The sequence below is a fragment of the Chrysemys picta genome, chromosome 2, assembly GCF_011386835.1.
Source record: "Chrysemys picta bellii isolate R12L10 chromosome 2, ASM1138683v2, whole genome shotgun sequence".
Classification (NCBI taxonomy): domain Eukaryota; kingdom Metazoa; phylum Chordata; order Testudines; family Emydidae; genus Chrysemys; species Chrysemys picta.
In genome coordinates, this window is record NC_088792.1 from 97524060 (window position 1) to 97542812 (window position 18753).

The following is an 18753-nucleotide window of genomic DNA, read 5'->3' on the forward strand; positions in this document are numbered from 1 at the left end:
TCCATAGAGCTTCACATGGGTGCCTCTAGCAGATTCTGATGCGGATATCAAGACCTTAACTTGCCATCTCTGGAGACTGGGCTCTGATGAGATTTTAATATTAGTGTGGTGGTTGCTTATCTTAGCCAACATTTAGGGGCATCACAAAATCATGCTTGATTGAGGTAATGAATCAGAAGATTTGGGTTCTGTGACGGGTTGCCCCCCTTCCCCCCAGGGTGCCACCTGGAACTGGTTTGCCCTCTGACCCACCAGCCTGGGCTCCCTCTTACACTGCGCTGCTGTGACAAGTTGCAAAGCCCACTAAGCTTGCACTTTCACCAGCATTCACACAGGTCGGGATACACCCAGCTGCAGTCACATGCAGGCTCTCTAACCACCAGCCTCCCAGCCTAGGACCCCAGAGCAGTACTGTCCTGCCCTGGTCAAATCTGGCCAATATATGGGTTTAACGCCCGGTCAGACTCTCCCTCAATGTGAAGAGGACCATGCACACTTATGGTAACCAAGCTGAGATTTTCCCCAGGCCCCTTAGTCAAACACACACTAGTTTGGACTGAAATATAAAATAAGTTTATTAACTATAAACTGATAGATTTTAAGTGATGATCAGTGATAGCAAACAGATCAAAGCAGATTACCTAGTAAATAAACAAAACCACAAACTGAGTTTAACACACTAGATAGGTAGGATATGAATTAGCAAATTCTCAGCCTGAGTGATAAACAGACTGGCGGATTCATAAGGCACAAGCTGCCTTGGCTTTGCAGCTTTTGTTTCCCAAGTTTTCATACACAGGCTAGAAATCCCTTTAGCCTGGGACCATCACTTCCCCACTGTTCAGTCTTTATTCCTCAGGTGTTTCCAGGTGTGTTGTTGTAGGGAGAGTGAGGTTTCCCCCCTGATGTCATTTCCTCCCTTTTATATATTCTTCCCACTTGCTGGAAAGCTCTTTTGCTGTGACCTGCGTCAAAAAGTTCCCATTGTGTAGTGCTATCTCTGAGAGGTTTCTGTTGTACACAGTTCCTTGTGCGTGTGTGCATTTCCTCAATAAGCCATTAACATTGTTTGGCCTTTTCCCTGTTGTACCTGAAAGGCTGCTTGTGGGTGTTTTCAACCTCACAACACGTTTCAGTAACACATACATAGCCAAACTTCATAACTTCACATACGACGATAGCACATACTATCCAACGAGATATTAATGTCTAGCAAATCAATTGAATGATACCTCACAAGGCATACTTTGTGCAAAACATATCCCAATTACATGACAGTGGTGACTACTGGGGCGTCAGGGTGTCACAGGTTCAATTCCACACTTTGCCACAGACTGCCTGGGTCATCTTGAGCCAGTTATTTAAATCTTTGTATCTGCAAAATTGACATCATAATACTTCTCTTCATCACAGGGAGTGTGGTGAGGTTAAATGACTACTTGATTCTGATGCATTCATGTGTCATGGTGGTGGATGCCATAGAAAATCTGTTTCAAAAATTGTTTAAATCCTGGGAAAATTACAAAAGTCTATTCCCAGGGAGTGGAATAGCAGAGTTATTACAGTACATGGCTGAGCCGCATTGTATTGGCAGAGCTATGTGGGGAGCTTAGACAGCATGCCAGTGCTACTTGTTCCTCACTTTAAACCTGATTCACAAATTTTAAAACATCATCTTGTGATATGAGCAAATATATGGAATTTGAATTAAGACAATTACTGTGCTGCTCGGGTGAGGATCTCTTACCTTCACTGCTGATGAGGGAACAGTTCCTTCCATTGCACATGTCCCAGGGTGCATTTTTATGCCAAAATATAAAAAGCATAGAAACAGACATTGCTAGAAAAAAATACTGTAGTATTCTACATGAGTAACCATCAGTGTGAGCTGCGGATGATTATTGTAGAATAGACAAATGCTTTTAATAAGGTGTATAGACCAGAGAGAGAATCAGGCCCATTTTCTTGTCAGTTACGGCAGCATTATACCAGTCACCCCATGCAAAGCTACCTTGATGGATCCACCCAATGGAGGATTCTCCGTGGGTAGGAGAATCCTTTGGTAGTACAAGCACCCAGAGATGTATAAGGGTGTATGAGGAGAAATGGGGTGTGGTTATGACTCTGTGATCCATGGCTGCTGGAATGGCTCTTGGGTAATGGGGGCAACTAGAGCAAAGCTATCAGCCTTTTCTGATCTGTGCGAGGCGCGCAGCCCAGTGCTGAGCATGAGGTGGGGCTCCCTTCGTCTTCTTGTTGAAGCTGTTGCACATTGAGGGAACTGCGATTGTTTAGTCTCCAGAAGAGAAGAATGAGGGGGGATTTGATAGCAGCCTTCAACTACCTGAAGGGGGGTTCCAAAGAGGATGGAGCTCGGCTGTTCTCAGTGGTGGCAGACGACAGAACAAGGAGCAATGGTCTCAAGTTGCAGTGGGGGAGGTCCAGGTTGGATATCAGGAAAAACTATTTCACTAGGAGGGTGGTGAAACACTGGAATGCGTTACCTAGGGAGGTGGTGGAGTCTCCTTCCTTGGAGGTTTTTAAGGCCCGGCTTGACAAAGCCCTGGCTGGGATGATTTAGCTGGGAATTGGTCCTGCTTTGAGCAGGGGGTTGGACTAGATGACCTCTTGAGGTCCCTTCCAACTCTGATATTCTATGATTCTATGATTGGAAAAATAAATAATCATTGAGCAAGTAGAGAGAGGACATGTGGAAATGACTCTGTAGCCTACTGACTAGCACACTCACTTGGGAGGTGGGAGACCCAGGCTCCTGTTCCCCTTCTCCAGTCACTTTTGAAAACTTTTCATCCAAAGGGGAACAGCTTCAACAAGACAGACTGAGGGCGTCCCACATGAGAATATCCCATAACTCAGTGTTTTTAGAGCACTCACCTAAGATATGGCAGACCCCAGTTCACATCCCTTCTCTCTCTCTCTCTCTCAGATGGTGGTGGGGGGGTCTCTCACATTGCAGATGAGTACCTTAACCACTGAGCTAAAAGTTCTGAGGGAGTGCTCCTTCCCCCAGCATTTTGTGTAAGCTCGTCTAGAGGGGCCTGATCGGGTGGTGAGGTCTGGGCACACTTACTGGATTGGGCCACACAGGTGAGTTTGGCAGAAGAAGTATCTTTCCCTGGTTTGTGCATCCAGACACCTGGCATGGGGCTACAGTGTGCATGCTCAGAGGCAGAAACATAGGCACTTAGGGAGCTTTTACTGCCAAAATTTAGGTGCCAAGCAAATTTAGGTGCCTACAGCATTTGCGGCCAGCTGAGCTGGGACTTTGTGAATCCCAGTGAGGCCTGATTCTGGCATTTAGGTGGCTAAGTCCTTTGGTGAATCTAGTGGCTAGCCTACTGACGCTGGGACCTAAGTGGCTACTATAAGGCTGCCCCAATGAAATCCTGAAACATAAATTTCTGTGAGGAGCAGAGATCAAATAGCTACATTAGGAATCAGCCTGACCTAAATCCATTTCTCATGTGAGCAAACAGTGTAAAACAGCTGAAATTTGCATATTATGTATCATGGGAGTGTTACAGCTTTGCACATTAAGATTTTGCTCGGGAGAGCTACTGAGCACCCACAAGGGCCATTAAAGTCAATACATGTTGTAATTTCTCAAATACTACTTAGGGCCAGGCCCTCACTGAGGGATATTCTTAGCAACTACATGATCTACTGTTCAAAATGATGCATATGTGTGGTAAGTGGCAACACATCCATTAATATTGCATAAAAACTGGTGTAATACAGATTGTCTGTGGAAACTTCAGTGGTATTAAGGACAATTAGACATTCTTGATGGGAGCAATCCAGTTTCCACATGGAAAGTGCCTGATGGCGTTTTGGGTAAGATGGGATATATTTTGTTGCTTTAAGTTAAATTATTTTTTGTTGTGTGTGAGTGCTACTAGGCTGGGGATGGCTATTTCTGTATGGATTGAAATTCCAACTAATTTCCGGGTCCCCTTGAGCTATGGGGGAGATGTATTATTAAATCATAATAAATAAGTTTATAAAAATAATATCCTTGTGATCAAAATCTGCTTGGCAATTCTATCATCTGGGTAGGAGTCAGAACACAGACACACTGTTAGGAAGAGTTGCTATGTGCCTTAATGCCATAACCTTAATACTTCTCCACATTCTCATTTTTGCTATTACATTTTTTTGGTTTTTGCTCTGTGTTTATAGCCACAGAGTTTTAGACACTCTCAGGAAATAAAGATAAGGGGTTATTAATTGGATTTAGGAAACCGTAAATGCATTTAGCTTCACTGGTGGGGTATATGGGATGAGTACATATAAGAGAAATAACATTTTGCATGAAATGAATGCTGGCATTGCTGTATTTATTGAACAAGGTGGCACTGTGGTGTCATTAGTCCTGTATTCCAGACTACTGTAACACGTATTATTTTGGAGAGAGAAAAGTAAGAACATAGTTATTTGTGACTTCAAAATGGGATGATGCTACTCAGGGTGGAAGAACAATACGATATCCACTATTGAGAAATTAGAAGTATTTTGTTCTTCTCCAGCTGGGACTTGATATTCTACATAAGTGCAACTAACTATGTATATTCATTGAGAGGATTGTTGTCTAGGTGCATACTGTGGTTTCTGTGTTAGAAAGAAGCTGTGCAGGCCACTTTCGTGGGTGTGTTAATATGAACTGGATTTCACAAAGTCAAGTTACAAAATAATCACATATGACTGATCCCACTAAGGACCCGATTCTAATCTCAATTATATGGCTGTAAATCTGCTGTGACTTCATTGCTAGTAGTTCTGTTATACTATTATTGACTATCAATTATTATTATGTATTATTATGCAGCTAGCACACTAATGGGTGCTTAAAATAGCAAATTATTATTATTGTTTTTGATGTAGTTGTTGTCATTATATGGTGCCACGTATGTGCTAAAAAGTATTTTAAAAACAAATATGAAGAGAAAGTACCTGCCCCAAAAGCTCTTAGAGGACACTCAGGCAACATGTGTACAGTGTCCCACTCTAGTGGCTTGTTCAGGATTACAGCCTATTTGTGCTATCTGGCAATGGTGAAGCCAGCAGTGCACCCTGTTGGGCATACTCAACAATTGTTGAGTCTTCAGTGGCTCTGCACCTCCATAGTTCTTCACCATCTGCTCAGTACAGTCTCAGGCACTGTGGAAAGCACAACACAGGCAGTCAAGGCATGCTGATAAAGCACACCACTGTGATGTTTTTCAGGATGTAACATGTGGCATCCAGATTGTCCGATATAGCATCCTCATTGCCCCATCTAATAAGGTACAGCTTCTTTCCCTTTCCAAATACCTTACCAGTCACAGTAGAAATACATTAGCCTCTCAAATGCACTGCAAGAGGCATATCATTCTAGGCAGCATAGCTGTGGCGGGGGTCAGCCTTTCTAACTGAGTAAATCTTACCAGTGAGCATGAGCACAGAGGGTGTATTAAGCAAGGCACCCATGAGCAGGATGTCTTGCCAGTCAAACAGCATCGCTATAAACTGTGCATCTGCTCAGATACAGAGCAGAATAGTTCAGTCCTACCTGATGGATCAGGAACAGGTAAGCAGTGTGGTCCGCAAACTTTGGCAGCTGCTTAACTTAGTTTGCATCTGCAAGACTGAACTTGAAATTAATATATGGGATGTAGAGGAAGGTGACCAAGAGTTGCAAAAATGGGTGCCTAAAATTAGGCTCCTAAATGCATATTTAGTTACCTAAGTAGGCGGCCTGATTTTAAAAGGTATTCAATACCCAATAGCTCTCACTGAAGCCAGTGTAAACCTCTGGATCGTGCTACTTATGTAGGTACCTAAATATGGGTATCGGAGCCCAATTTAAGGCGTTTTTTTTTAAATCTTGGCCCATGTGTCCACAGACTCTATATTTCTAGTAGCCTTTCCACGATGTACGTACGTACACACACATACACACATACACACACACACACACACACACACACCGCCCTCACTACATGAGATGTATAGGTCAAGATTTTAAAGAGTTCAGTACCCACAAATGAGGACCAAGTTTTCAACAATGCTCAGCTCCCATTTAGGCACCTACTACATGGCCAGATTTTTAAGAAGAACTCAACACTCTGGGAGCTGAGCTCTTTTGAAAATCACTTGCCATTTAGTTTCCCAGTGGGAGCTCCTAGGTGCTTAGGAAAATCAGAGCTCAAGTGCAGAAGCCAAGCACTTAAAACACTGCCTCTGAGCTCTTTTGAAATCTGGTCCGATAATATGCAGCTCCCTTTTGAAGGGGAAGGTGTCATGTGACAATGGTAAAGACTCACAGACGGTGTCACTTATACAGATGACTGAAAAAATTTCCATGCAAACTTTTTCCCAATGAAAAATGGCATTTTGACTAAACAGAAATGTTCACCAAAAATTCCACTTTCATCGAAATGTTAGGTTTTTGTTGAAAAAACAGAAACCCAAAACCTGAGTATTTTTCAGTTTTCATTTTGCACTTTTCAACAAAAACAGAAAAAAATTCAAAATTGGGTTTTGTCTCCTTTTTTGTGAGGCTCCTGACATGTCTTCTAATACTGTACAGGGAACTTCATCAGAATAAGTTTTTTTAAAAGTGCTATTCTCTGGAGACCTTCTGCCTATTCCCAAGCCCAGTCCTGCCTGGCTTCAGTTTATAAATTTAAAGAAACAGTATGATGTGCATCTTCACAAAAGGAAAGGTCCAAAGGAAGAGAAATTAAAATATACTAACTATAGATATTTACTTTTTACCAAGAATAAAAGAGTTTTAATCTGAAAAGAGCATACACTTTAAAGTTTAGATCCAGTTCAGCAAAGTTCATTGCTGGGGGATGGTTATTCAAGCCCATCTCTAGCTTTTAAATGTAATCCTTCATAGGATATTATTTTATAAATCAAGAACAGGAATTATACAGCTGTTGAGATAAGAATAATTAAGAACAATGTATTTCCTTTTAAAGCTCCTCAAAGGATAACCTTTAATAAGATGAATTGAGAGTCTCATTCTGGCCACCCACAAATGATGGGTAATATTTAGTAACAGCATTTTTTTTTTAGAGATAAACTAATTTTTTCTCCAGAACAGAGGGTGGTCTTCAGGTCTTGCATTTGTCAAAGAAACAAGCACTTTTTTATCTATAGTGTATAATCTCCCACTGCTCAAAGAGGATTAGTGTGTGTGGGGGGAAGGGGGGGGGGAACTTGGGCAATGGTTTTTATGTTGGAGCATAGGACTGAGCTCTGGAGCAGGGCACGTAAAGTTACCGTGTAAATGAACTAGATTGTGTAACCCTTACTCACATGATGCCAGTGGCACTACTTGTGCAATAAGTGCTCACCAATGTGAGTAAAGGTTAGCCCCAGGTGAACACCGCAAAACAGGTCTGAAATGATCAGCAAATGGGAAATCCATTCTAAGTTAACTCTCTCTTTCTCTTAATTGTAAATTATCTTTTCTTTCTTTGGGCTTGATTCTCTCCTCATTTACACAGGTTACACCAGAGTCACTGCAATGACATAACTCCATGAAGTTAATCCAGATTTTTAAGCTCAGCGCTGCCAGGCACTGGGTATTCCCATGAGATATTGAGCATCCTCAACTGTAATTGACTTCAATTTGAGTGGCGGCTGCTTAACACCACAAGGGAGTGCTTAGCACATTGCAAAAATCCAGCCTATACAGCCATGTATGTTAGAGGAGAATCAGGCCATATAGCCCTTTTTCTTGGAAAGAATGAAAAGGAATCTGCTCTTGCACTGAATTTGTGCCAGCAAAGTGGCCTAAATTCTGCCCTCATCTGAAGTAACTCAATGGACTTGAGTAAAGTTACTCCATCACATTTGCATAGGTGTCACAGAGCAGAATATCACCCAGTTCCAATCCTCAGTTCTGGTGAAATCTGATTCACTCTGAAGAGTTCATAAAGGAGATCCTTTAACTTTACAGTCACTTAATATGGAGAATTGCAAAATACCTCCCTTACAGATGCATCATCTACAAATGGCTGTTTCCTGGAATTTGGTGCCAAAGGTTTTAAGCCTGAGAAGATCTGGGGCCAAATTTTGCTCTCACTTACTCAAGTGGAACTCCCAGGGAGCAGAATTTGCCTCTCTGTTTAAATCCAGGGGCTTATCGGAGAACGTTCACTGTTGCTTGTTTTTTTTACAGCCGGAAGCCAAAACATCTGACCTGCCTTCTCCTTGCTATTCATCGCATGGCTTTCAAATAAAACGCCCTTGCACTTCTCGTGGTCCATCAGCCAGCAAGGTCTGTTACTGTCACCATCCTTCTAGTTACTGAAAAAGACCCTACTTGATTGGCAGGAACAATGCAGTATTGTTTGACAGCAGCCCAGATACTTTACAAGGTTGCACAGAGTTAAAAAAACAAACCCTAAATATGTCCATTATCCAATCAAATGATCATAATGTCATAATGGTTTGTTCTGACCCAGCATCTTTTAATAGCATGAATTAAGTATTGAGCACACATTAATGATGCTTCATCATTCCTTTGTGAGATGGGTACTGTTAATACATGTATTTTATAGAGACGTGAAGATCCAGATTTTCAGAAGCACTTAGGCACCGAAGCCAGGATCTTAAAGGTATTTACATGCATAACTCCCATTGATTTCAGTGGGAACTAGGCACATAAATACTTTGTGGATCTCAGCCCTAACTCCCATTGAAATCAATCAGTACCTATGTGCTTTTGAAAATCCCACTAGAATTTTAGCTAGCTTCTTCAGGCACTTAAATACATTTACAAATATGGGCCCAAGTACCCAACCAGTGACACCTCACATGGGCTGAGTTTCGGAGGGGGTGTTCAGCACTTTCTACAAGTCAGGCCTTTTTAGCATATCTCAGGTTAGTCATCCAAACACTGAGGCACTCAAAATTGCTACCCACTTTTGAAAATCTTAAGCTACTAGCACAATTACCCTATTCTAACCACTAGTTAACATGGCCTTATAAAAGAGAAAGAGAGAACAGCTCTCTAAGCCACATGGCAATCTGTTCCCAGGTCAGTGGCATTGCTGATGTGATTAAAAACCACAGACTGAATTAGGAATAGATGAACCTCATGAAATTGGCAGTGTTGGGACCCTCTCAAAGTACTTTTAAAATTTGCAAAGTGTGGAGCGTTCATGAAGTTTTGCCTTACGACATTTTAAAACCTGAGGTTTCTTCCAAAAGAAATTCAATTTACAGATACAGGTTTTTATTTTATTTTATTTGATTTGATTTGATTTTTTGCTAAAAGGGAAGCCCATTCTACATATGCATTAGGGATATAAGGTATCTTACAAAAGCTAAGTAGGCACAATAAAAGACTCTAGACAGATGTATGTGTTATACATTGCTTAATTAAAGCAATGTCTAAATATACAAATACAAATAATTATTTTCTCTCCCTACTCGGCTCCTTTAGTCACTACTTCTCTCTTTCTGCTTTTCACTCTGCTCGATTTCTGCTCCATTTTACTCTATTTCCCATTATTTTTTCTGTCCTCAGCAGGATCCAAAACCAATGATGTTCAAGACTTAACTTTGCACTTACAGTGTTTGAGTGGGTTCAGAATTAGGGGGTAGGGGGTGAGGGAAAGCATCCCTTCTGCCAGACCTGATGACTTGATTCTGTACACTGTGAAGTACAGGTTAAAGAGAAATGGGCAGGATAGAGAATATAGAGGAATGCAATCCAGCATTAGCAGGCATGGCTGCATGATTGCATGGCTGCCAAATTGCTCCTGGCTAGCATGAAGAATGACTAAAGCCCTGATCCTGCATGCACTTTACACACTTGTGTAAGTTTATGCACATGAGTACTTCCATTCAGGGCCGGCTCCAGCTTTCTTGCCGCCCCAAGCGACGAAGAAAAAAAAAAAAAAGTCGTGATCGGTGGCACTTCGGCGGCAGCTCTACCACGCCGCTTCATTCTTCAGCGGCAGTTCGGCGGCTGGTCCTTCCCTCCGAGAGGGACCGAAGGACCCGCCGCTGAATTGCCGCTGAAGACCTGGACATGCCGCCCCTTTCCATTGGCTGCCCTAAGCACCTGCTTCCTGCACTGGTGCCTGGAGCCGGCTCTGTGGGACTACTCATACACATCATGTTAAGCGCATGTGTTCACGTTCACAGGATCAGGGCCTAAAAGGTAGCTAAGTGTCTCATTAACATGACAGACCCAAGTCTCCTCTGCCCCAGCCAATTCTCCACTTACATCCTGTCCCATTTTACCCTGTGCATTTGAGAGCAAAAGAGAGGGTGCTAGAGACTGACTAGTCCTCAGTGAAGACAACTGTGGCTAGCACTTAACCTTATTTGCACCCACATATCAAAGGTGCTGGAAGTAGGGAGCTGGGGGAGCTGCCACACCCCTGGCTTGAAGTGGTTTCCGTCATATATAGGGTTTACAGTTTGGTTCAATGGCTCTCAGCACCCCCACTATACACATTGCTCCAGCAACCCTGCCACATATCGTTTTCCACTCAAATAGTAGCTTGCATGCAACACTCTTACACACTGCACAAGGACTTGTAGGATCAAGGCCTTAATGTATCCAGATCCTGAATATTCAGAGGAGCCTGCAGGGGAGCCCGACTGAGCAAGATGTTCTCTCACACTGGCATAAATGAGCAGTAAGCGCCAATGAGGTCAATTGAGTTAGCACCATTGTAGAACTGGTGTGCAAGGAGGATAAGGCCCAGAGCGTGGTGGAAAGGAGAATATCTTAACAGGGGTGATATTTATGGTGATGGAACTTATTGTAATTAGAATACAGGAAATGGAGCCTTTCAGCAGAGAGGATGCTATATTAGGTAGAGTATTAAAGTGGTTGGATTGTATGACAATAATTTAATACGGAAAGAAAATGCAATCTGGGTACCAAATGGTGCAGCAAAAAAAACCCTTTAAAGCCTGAGACTTGTGATGACATATAAATTGCAGAATACAGATGCTGGCATTCCTTTAATACTGCAGGGAGGCCAAACACTGAATGGGTGTAGAAACACCTCTGCCCTCTCATTCCTAGTGCTGTTAAGGCACATTGGCAAGGCAGGAATAAACCCCTCGTGAAATTTGTCCTGATTCTGGCTTCAGTGTCTGAGTCTCCTCTCTGTCATACTGATTTTACAGAAGAGTAACTCTATGGATCTGAGTGGAATTGCAACAGTGTAAAGCTGGTGCAACCAAGAGCCTGACATCTGTAGTGCTGGGTATATGATACATTTCACATGGACTTAATTCCTTCTTTTCAAATGTACAAATCACAGATCACATGGTATGGCAATTCCTCATCCCCTCTATTTCTTCATGGCATGGTATTGTTACCATTCACTGGGGAAAAAATTTGCATTTCCAGTTTCCCAAATGCTGGCATTGCTCATCGTCACTTGACAGGTATATTAATGTTATTAATCTCCATCTCGCTAGAAAAATGGAGACCATTTTCAACGCTGCTTTCTGTTTGTGAGGGCGCAGTTCTATACTCATGGATATTTTTCAATTAATTGCAGACGCACTGTTGCATTTGTAATTAACTGTGGGACAAGTAGTAGTAGTTTAACATTTAACTGTCTGTGCATACAAATCACAGAATTAAACATCTATTTATTCCCGTAATCGCTGTGGTGCAATACTGATGCAAGAATCTGTGAGCCCAAAATTGCGTTCACAGAAGCACAGGCCACATTGAGGTCTGCCTGGAAACCTGGCTCATAATGAGTGTTATAATGTCACCAGGTGGGGCAGTTATACAGGCTATGTCTACACTGCCTCTCAGTTCAGACTAGAGGGATGTCAATAGCAGAGCACCCCAAAGTGCATCAAACCATATTTGGAGAGGATTACGTTAATGGAAATGAGGAACCTTTTAGTTTGCACCTGCAGTGTCCACATGGGGGAGTTACAGCTGTGCACACTACTGTGTAGTATAGACAGGTGCATAGTCTTCTAAATCCTGATCCTTGGTGTGTGAGCAAATTTTGTCTCTTCGGAGTGTAGCGGGGCGGTCACCCTGCTCCGGCCCTGAAAGGGTTAAAAGGCCAGCCCTGGGACAGGGCTGGGGCTGAGAGCCAATAAGAAGAGGCTGGGAGGCAGCCAATCAGGGCCAGGCTGGGCCCTATAAAATTGCTGCCGGGCCAGAAGGCAAAGAGTCTCTCTAGCTTTGGAGAGAGATGGACCTAGCTGCCTGGGAGCATAGGGTACCTGAAGCTGAGCAGTGCTGAGGTAGGGCAAAAGGAGCTGGGGAGCTCCAGCCCGGCAACTCCCCAGGCTGCAGGCCTTGGTAAAGGGCTAAGGAGGTACTGGGGCTGCAGAGGTGCAGCCTGGGGATAGGCAGAGACAGCTGGTCCAACCCCCTTGCCAGTGATGAGTGGCCATTACAGACTGCAGTCTGTCCCAGAGAAAGGGGGCTAGGTGACAACTGGCAGTAGCCACTGAGGCGAGGTGGGCAAAGGGAGAGGGGGTTCCCCTGGGAAGGGAGACCCAGAGTGTGGGGGCGCTGCTGTGGGTAGCACACCAAGGGAAGGGGCACCGGGGTCCAGGAGGGACAAGGGGGGGCATGCGGCAGAAGGAGGCGCTCTGGGGCTGGAAAAGAGCTAATTCCCAGACTGACCAGCAGGAGGTGCCACGGTGGCAAGTGCCCAATCGGCTACAGGGAGATATATTGTCTTGTTAATTTTCAGCTCATTCAAGGTTGCATGTAGAGTCAGCTGTGGAAGAGCAAGGAAGCCATGTGAAAGGCAAGAGAGTTTATGCTCTGCCTTGGGCTCTGATTAGCATCAATTCTTCAGGCAGAGTTGCCCTCAGAGAATTGGACAGATTCCTGAAGAAAGGCGTCGCATGTAGTTTGACCATTTCATTTCAGGAATAGTGTATGTGTGAAAATAAAGTAAGTTACACTGAGAGTATATCCAGACTCTGCCCCAATCATTTCTCTTCCACTGGGAAACTAACTTCCAGGGCACTGAACATCTCCTACTGGTCAACAGAGCGGTAATATGGTGTCAGAAGAAGGGGCAACAGTACGTTTTCTTCCAGGAGCCACAAAAATTGTATCCAGATTTACACTTTGTCCCAAAGTTCTGGGAAGTTTCAGGTGTCAGCTTTTTTTTCGGCTAGCTATGAGATCCATATCCAAATCCATGCTCTGATTCCAAAGTTTCAATGCCTAAAGTTCAGGAGGAGTCTGATTCAGCACTTTGGTGACTCACCAGCAGTGGGCTTTGATGTGACGGTTGCACCCCGGGGGTGGGGGTGGGGGGAGGGGTGGTCAACAGCAGGGATTGAACCTCTAACTTCCACATCTTCAAGTATGAGCCTCTCCTGCCTGAACTAAAAGACCGATCTCTGTTAGTTGAAATAGTTGTAGGCTCATCAACCACCCAGCCACCACTAGAGGGGGCAGAATGCCACATTGAAAGTATGTGATTTTGTCTGGCTAAAGGTTTTATTTCACCGACAGCCCAAGGCACCATACATACTTGTTCGTGTAATGAGTCACACATCTGTGCATGTGCGTTCCATGTCTCATTGAAGCTGTGCCTCGCTTCACCCCACACTTAAAGGCTATGCCAGGTGAAACACAGCTCATTCTCAGACATCGAGAGCATTAGAACAGGGAATGTTAGCTTCTGTTCTGGTTCCAGCTCCCAGCTCCCGGAACATTGAGTAAAGTGGAGTTAGTAAGCTCCGCTTGCGTCAGTACTGTCTCCACTGCTGTTTTTGTTGTTAATACCCCAGCTGCTGCTGCTGTGTCCAGTGTTGTTAGCTTACTGGTCAACTAAGCAGCACGTACTGAAGAACAACATCATGTCAGCATTGGTTGTCATGCTGGGAAAAGCAGTGATAAAATTATACTGGGAAACACAGAAGGATCCCTCTGTGTCTCTCCCTGCCTCCTCCCAACAAGCTGCTAAAGCAAAAGGCCTAGTCCTGCTAAAGAGGTAATAAGGACTAAAGAACTGATAGGTGGTGTAACATGCAGATGCTGGGTATTGGGTGCTTAGTGTTGGGTTACCTGTACCGAAGTGAGTCTTCCAGTGAATTTCAGGGGAAGTGCTGGTGAATCAGCTAACGAGTCATAGAGAGGAAGTGAGAGCTGTGGCTCAAGTACTAACGAAAAGGAGAGAGATTTGTGGGCTACTCTCTCTGTCACAAGAACAGTGGTGAGTTCCCTGCTGTTGGGTGGCAAATGTAAAATCTAACAGCTCTTGGAATATATTGTCTTTTGTACATGTGCACTACTGCCTTCTGATACACAGAGTTAGACCTGCTGATGTGTTTATTTTTCCATCACACTCCAGTGTCTGGCCTACAAAGACACAATTCTTCTTGATTGACGCTAATAGTGATACTCCTGTGGTTCAAGTGTTGAGTGGAACAGGAGGACTGGAATTCGATTCCCCATTCTGGAAGTGCATTGTTTAGCTGGTAATTGTGGCAGCTGTGTATGGCAACCACGGATGCATTACATCTGTGTGCATGTGCCTTCTGAGCCATCTGCAGCACACTCCTCTTGTCTGTTAGGGGGTTGAATGTGGATGATGAGGAGAGGATGCTTATGAGATAATCCACAGCCCAGTTAGACAGCATCTTTTTCCTTCTTGCTGATCTCCTATTACCTCTTCTTTTGATAAGGTATCTAGTTTTCTTCTACTATAGCAAAGGTGCTGGATGATGATGAGACAATGTCTGGCCCAACCTCACCCACAGGCAGGTAGTTAATCCAGGTGTTGGACAACAGTTCCTAGCTCTGAAGATAACTAGTAGATCTGACAACTCTGCTGTGGATGAGTACTTATTTGTTTCATTAGGGGAGAGGGTGGTTTGCTTTTCACCTAGTTTCAAGCATTCTGATGAGGGTTTCTTTGCAGGTGCTTTTATTAATATAGACATGAACATAGGCTAGGGATCAGTCTATTGGTCCATCATACATGGTGTCCTGTCTTTTGGACTAACCTATTATTGAAGGGAAGATGAAGCACACCCAGCTAGCAGTGTTATGCTATATGCAAGGGAAAATATTGCCTGCATCCCTGTGACAATAAGCTTAGCGCCTTATTCCTATCTGATTACCCTTATTTTAGTTTAGCTTATGTAACTACAAACCTCATCTCGCTGGTCACAATGTTACCCAGCCCTTGCCAAAACCTAGCCAACACAATTTAGCTTGATGAGTGACACTTTTAATAAGACCAACCCTCTTATTATAAAATTGCTGAGGTTAAAAAGAAAAACAAATAAAAACATGCCACTCTTAAAAGGCCACTGGTGTGTTTTATGTCTCCTCCTCCCAGCAATTGTGGCTATGTGTAAAATACAAGAATGTCTTGTGACCGTGAGAGAGCAGCTAAAGAAACGTGAGTCACCCAGTCAAACCTTGTGACTTGATAGAACTAAGAAGATCCCCATAAAGGCAGTTTGTGGAAGAATTGGACAGAAGCACATTTTTTAAAGGTCAGCCAGGGGCTAATGAGGGCCCTTTAATAGTGTGATTGGATTGCCTGAATTTTTGCATTTCAAAGCCAGTCTCGCTGCCTTATTTCTGAAGTACTGTAACGGAAGAGGTTGCAATAATATTGATGGGTAATCCTGCCAGAATCTGAGATGGTATTCAGAATATGAAACATTTTTTCCTTGGCTGGTTGAGTAAGGAACAACGAATTAAACAAATATGTGGTTCCCATGAGGACCACTTATCGTTCTTCCCAAAGGGCATGGATACGGATGCTTTGTAAGTCGGGTTGTCAACAGTTGATGCTTGCAGCCAAATTCACATGTTCTGCACCTTTTTCCTTGTGAGCTGCAGGAGATGCCTCTCCAGAGGGACAGTTTTTCATAACTTAATTATACTGGCGCCATTCACACAGCTATAGTTTCAGGTTGGCTCCACATTTTTTCCATTCTAACTTGGTATTTCAGGGACTTACAATAGCACTGAAATTGGGTCTGGGCTGAAAATTTGCCAACCACCAACTCAGCCTGAGGCGGCAATTTTTGTTGCCATTGTTGCTAAATTACCAAAAAAAAAAAAATGCCCATGAATGAAAGAATGCAAATGACAAACAAAGTGAGTTCGTAAGGCTCATTGGTGTTAATGTAAATAAAAACACTTTGGAGTGATTTACATGAGAGAATTACATCGGTTTAACTTAAAGTGTGATTTTAAACTGTTTTAGTTAAACCAGAATAAACCTGTGTATGGACCCTCTTTTTGTGGTTTAAACCAGGCTTCTTTTAGTTTAGCTTATGTCAATTAGGAATGCATTAACCCCAAATAAGCTGCCCGTAAACCAAAATCAGAGTGTCCTCACAGGGGTTTACATCTGTTAGAGCAACTCTGTTTAAAAACAGGTTTAAGTTAAACCGGTTTGACTTTGTCATGTAGACAAGGCCTTATCTTCAAATGGTGACTTCCTCACTCCAAAGACCACCACCATTAACATTAAACTAAGCTGTATGAAAAAGCTGATATACCTGTGATGTGCCATGTTGCGAGATTGGAGGTGAAAAAAAAAAGGTACTCTTATACTCTTCCAAGCTCCACCCACAAAATAAACTTCTTTATCTGAGATTGTGCAGAAGTTGGGGGTAATAGGAGCCTATGTAAGAAAAAGACCCCAAAATGGCGACTGTCCCTATAAAATCGGGACATCTGGTCACCCTATATACACCACACAGGGTTCCATGAGCTTTTCTCCCACATATGCAGGCTTTTGTCTGTGTGACTGGTACCTGGAAAAGCCCACATTTGTGGCACATTCACTGAACTCCACTAATAAATCACAACCTGGAACTGACAAGCAGTCCAGAACAAATTGCTTGATAAATGCTGCTTTTACTAAACTAAAGCATTTCATTTGAAGTGAACTAAAAAGGATGCTGGCAAATCTTGAAAAAAGCAAAGGAATATGGGTGTTTGGCCTACTGTCCAGGGGTTGAAGAGCAAAGGACGATGAAAAAGAGGGAATAGGAGGGAACTGAATGCCTCAGAATCACAAATCACTCCATTCACCAAGCAAAACAAAGCAGGAAGAAAGCAAGAATTTAGTTTCTGGAAGTGGCTAGATCCTGCTCAGTACGGCACTATATTACAGTACCAGTGATCTTGTTCACTCATTATATTTCTGGTAGAGCTGGTTCAACTATTTACTGTGAATATTTTATTCATTGACTTTAGTCCTTTCTTCTGGTCATGAGCCATCTATCTACAGATAATGCATTTTAAGAGGTTGTTCATTGATTGCAAGTGTTTGACTAATACTACATAAACAGATTTGGACCTATGGATTTTCACAACCTGGTCATGATAGTGTTCCAGTGAGTACTGGATGTTCAGAATTAGCTATTCAAAATCAAATAAATCATTTTCAATATTTTCTGAATGCCTAACTAAGGAGACAAGTATCAGAGGGGTAGCCGTGTTAGTCTGAATCTGTAAAAAGCAACAGAGGGTCCTGTGGCACCTTTAAGACTAACAGAAGTATTGGGAGCATAAGCTTTCGTGGGTAAGAACCTCACTTCTTCAGATGCAAGACTTGCATCTGAAGAAGTGAGGTTCTTACCCACGAAAGTTTATGCTCCCAATACTTCTGTTAGTCTTAAAGGTGCCACAGGACCCTCTGTTGCTTTTAACTAAGGAGAGTACTTATTACATAATATGCTGATTCATACACAGTTGCATTCTTTCATATATTCAGAGTTTAAGGCCAAAAGTACCTCCTGCTCATCACAGGCCATTACATTTCACCCATCCATCTACTGAACTCAATAACCTGTGTTTGACTGAAACATGACTTGTGTTTGGATAAAGCGTATCTGCCAGAAAGGCATCCAGTCTTGATTTGAAGATGTCAAGAGATGGAGAATCCACCACTTCTCTTGTTTGTTCCAATGGTGAATCATCCTCACTGATAGGAAATTTGAGACATTTGAATTTTCTGGCTGCATCTTCCAGCCCATTGGTTCTTGTTATGCCTTTCTCCTCTAGATTGAAGACTCCTTTAGAACTCAGTATTTTCTCCCCAGGAAGGTCTTCTTTTTGATAAGATGAACACATTGAGCTCTTTAAGTCTCTCACTGTAAAGCATTTTCTGCAGCCCTTACATCATTTCTGTATCTTTTCTTTTCTGCATCCTCTCCAACTTTTCAACATCCTCTTTAAATTGTGGATACCAGGACTATACACAGTATTCCTGTGTTGGTCTACTAATGCCATAGAAAGAGGTAAAATTACCACCCTATTCCCCTGTTTTATACAACTAAAGATTGCATTAGCCTTGTCATAGCCTGGCCCTGGACTTTTATGTTTAGTTGCTTGAATGCCATGACCCCTAAATCCTTTTCAGAGTCACGGCTTTCCAGCTCACACTTCCCTGTTCTATGGGTATGGCTTGCACTCCTTTTTCCTAGATGTGTCACTTTACATTTGGTTGTGTTAAAACTCATCTTTTGTACCACTCCACTAATCTTTGTAAAAAGAAGAACAGGAGTACTTGTGGCACCTTAGAGACTAACAAATTTATTAGAGCATAAGCTTTCGTGGACTACAGCCACATCCGAAGAAGTGGGCTGTAGTCCACGAAAGCTTATGCTCTAATAAATTTGTTAGTCTCTAAGGTGCCACAAGTACTCCTGTTCTTCTTTTTGCAGATACAGACTAACACGGCTGCTACTCTGAAACTAATCTTTGTGTCATCCACAAAAAAATTATCAGCA